This window comes from Gastrolobium bilobum, unplaced genomic scaffold (assembly GCF_033153095.1).
Source record: "Gastrolobium bilobum isolate Gb01-03AN ecotype WA unplaced genomic scaffold, APGP_CSIRO_Gbil_v1 utg23326, whole genome shotgun sequence".
Classification (NCBI taxonomy): Eukaryota; Viridiplantae; Streptophyta; class Magnoliopsida; order Fabales; family Fabaceae; genus Gastrolobium; species Gastrolobium bilobum.
In genome coordinates this window covers 66,335-70,236 of record NW_026899783.1, presented here as the reverse complement: position 1 = coordinate 70,236, position 3,902 = coordinate 66,335, and positions in this window count along the sequence as shown.

The following is a 3,902-nucleotide window of genomic DNA, read 5'->3' as shown; positions in this document are numbered from 1 at the left end:
TATTTTTACAATTTGAGACCTTCTAATCAATTTTTCTTGTCTCGGGTTACGTGTTTGGTAAATTACCTTTTTACCCTTCTTATGCAATTTGATCCTAATCTCAAGATTTTCACTAATCCTACCCTTTAAATCACATTTCATATATAATAATACATTTATAAAAATATGAGGTGTTATATTCACCGCTCCTTTTTGAAATTTTGTCTGCAAAATAGATCATACATGTCCGCTAACTCAGGATACAGTCGGAGAATCTCATCCTCCCGTTCTCAAGTAGCCTTCTCAGGTGTGCGACCTTCCCACTGAATCTTTAATATAGGGATTAGTTTATATCTTAATCTCTTTTCACTGCGGTCCAGTATTTCAATGGGACCAATGGAGTCTTCAGGTTCTTCCAAATTTCAATATCATCTGGTATCACCACATATGATCATCCGAAACATAACTGCGCAGTTGCAGACTTTCTCTGATTGACCACTTTATTTTCACAAGTTGAGTTATCTTACTTATACAGCTCATAATTGCTTTTGGGAGGTGTGCTAACCTAGTTAGCTTATCAATAATTATCCACATAGGATCATATCCAGTCTAAATCCAGGGCAATTCAATCCATCACTTTCCTAACGTTCAATCCCTGTCTCCAAGGTATAACACCTCGTAAATCTAAATGTGAATTTATATGCTATAATGTGGGTTAAAAGGGAAGGATTAGGAAAATCCGGAGATTAAGGCTGAACTGCGTGAAAAGGGCAAAATGGTAATTTACCAAACACGTAACCCGAGGCATGAAGAGGCATGAAGAATAGAGTAGGAGATCTCAAATGCTAAAAATAATGCCGGAAATCGATTCAGGACGAAAATTCAAGTGGATAGGCAAGTTTCGAAAATTTTGATGAATAGTGATTTTCCCGGTGTAAAAATACTACATTATAATTGTACCGCTAAGCATGAAATTTTTATCAGTATTTTTAGAAAACAAAAATATGTCATGAACCAGAAAAATATGTTGATTATGGATTTGTAGTTGAAATTGATGATTGGATTAAAGTTAAATCGCGTGTGGGACCCACCCCATTCAAATTCACTTAAATAACCTCATTTTCCCTCAAACTCTCTCTCTCTCTCTCTCTCTCTCTCTCTCTCTCTCTCTCCTTTCCTTCTTCTTCACGCGTGACAGCCCCTCCCTTTGGCCATGGAGCTTCAATTTTTCTTTCCTTCACGAATCACTCATTTCTCCACCAAATCTAGCAAAGTTTGTGTTGAAACTTGATGTAAATTGCCTTCTAAACACATTGGCACTAGTGGCAAGCCTTGAATCCAGCTCTATTTTGCGAAATCTCCACTCCAAGACCGCGGCTCAAGCTTGTAGAATTGTGTTCATGGAGCTTCTAGGTGCTCCAATGGTGGAGTATGTTTGGGAGGAGCCTTGTGCCTTGCATTTGGGTGAGTTTTCTTGTATTTAAACGGTTGAATCATATGATTTGAATTATGAACCCTAAAGAGGGCTTAGTTGATTGATGTGTTTAGAGAGCTCAATTGGGAAAAGTTTGTACATGAATGTGTCTTAGAATAATGTGTATTAGCTATAAATGCAATAAAAATTATTGAGGAAAAATATGGATTTTATAACTTAGAAAAAATTTGAGGGTCATGAAATGGTGAAGTTAAATTGTGTGAGGATTGTGTGGTGAGTTGTTGTATGATGTTGTAATCTGATTATATGATGAGTATGAGTGTTGAATTGGATTGAATACCCCTAGATTGATGGGCATGAGCAATTCGACCTATTGAGGTCATGGTTGGTTTGACGATATAAAAATGGTATACATGGTGTTGTGTGAATGTAAGTGGTGTTTAAATAGATGATAGGTTGGTATGATGTTGTGGAATTGGAAGAATGTTGGATGTATTGAGTATATGGTAAATTGGCCTATGATATAAGGAACAATAAGTGTAAATAACCCTTTGACCTAAGTCAATGAGTTTGGGTATGAGTATTTTGAAAGTGAATTGTTGTCTTGGAATTGATAGATGATCAAGATTATCCTTAGCCAGCCCAAATGTTTATTATCATGACCCACTAGTTAATCTCACACAAAATCTGCACCTTATCCTTGGATGGCCAATGGACTAATACATACCCACTCTTATCTTGACTTACCATGCGCTTAGAGTAGCCAAAAAAAAAAACCGGTTATGAGTGTGTGCCATGGCAATCAGAATCTCATCACTTCACTCCTCTCAAAACCGCAAACCAACTACACCTCACTACCCTTTTACCACTTTTTGCGTTTAGAGGAGATACACCAAAATCCCTGTGAGGGAAATACACGTGACCTGTTCATCTTAGAAAAGTCCATCAACCGTTCCTACTCCTTGTTTGGCCGAGCACCGTCGGCTATGGAGGTGTGGTACTTGCTCTACATCTCTGCTTCCTCATTCCCCTTTTCCTCTTCGGTTTCTTTATGAATTTCCCTTGCATGCAGCGGAGGATTCGATCCCGTTGCAAGGAAAACCATCGAACTGAGTTTTGACCCATATCTTCCCTTGTATGCAAGAACCAGTGAGTATTTCCTCACCTGGCCTTTCTTTGATTTCTGCACATGAATGTTGGTGTGGTCTACTTCCTTATGTTGCCTCTGTTTCGGTTTTTGGGTAGTAGGAGCATGAGGATTCTAGAACGAAATGGGTGTCAAACTGTTGACTGAAGGGCGAGTTTGGATATACATGTAAAGAGGTGAGGGTCGAATCTTAAGCACCATTTATTCCTCTCTGTTTGGACTGTTCGTGTACCTTAGGAAGATGTATCTTTCTGGTCATTCCTATTCATCAATTCTGTTCAGTCGTAATGTTTTGAATGGGTTATGGGCATGCTTTGATAATTAGCTTTGTGAACTTAGAAATAGTGTCCCTTGATTTTAGTTGGACTGCCCCTCATATAAGAAAAAGATAATAGGCATTATATGTGACTGAATGCTCAAAACAGAATGTTGATAATCTGTTAGTCCAGGCTGTAGGGACATAAATATCTAAATTGTTGGACTGCCCATGTAGCTAGAAAAATAACTGGACAGCCTTGCATGTTTTAATTGTATGTAAACAGCATGCTGAAAATTATATAAATCATATCTAAATGGTATTGGTAGTGTTTTGTAAATGAAATTATAAGCATCTAGTTGATGAACCAAACCTTGCTTGCGCAAGGAACCACTTTGGACAATATGTGAAACTCTAATTATCATCCCCCTAAGTCGTGTAGAACATGTTACGGAATGAAATATTCTAAGTTCCTAGGTGAAAGTTGTGTAAGTCGAACCTGTATGCATAGGACTCCTTGAGTGTTGTCAATTGATAACCATTAGTCATGCACCCTTAAATCTGAAAATGTGCTAGTTATGAGCTTTGAAGGTTAATTATAAACCAAGTACTAAGAAGGGTGGAAAACACTATATAATGTGTAGAAGAGATAAAATAAATATGCTAAGCACATAGTAATGATTGAAAACCGAACATGCATGTATTGAATAACTTGGAATTTGTAAATTAAGAACAATTGGTGAATTTATATTACGGCAGAAAATTCGCTCAGTTTATGGGCTTGGAAACAGATTATAAATCAATGATTTAGGAGAATGGAAAAATTATGTAATGTATACGAAAATTATGTCATGAATTCTAAATGGAACTTGGTGTTTTGTAAATAAATAAAGTAAAGAAATTTTGTTGGTACTTTTGATTAGGTTCATAAACCTCAAGGATGTTGGACGAACTTGGGGTTGTTTTGTTTAGAAAGCTAAAGTATCAGGTATGTGTTTGGTGGTGAGACCTGCTGTGACTATTAGCTAGAGTATGGAATTTTGAACTGATGCTCACATGTCCCTTATGATTCGTATTATGTTATA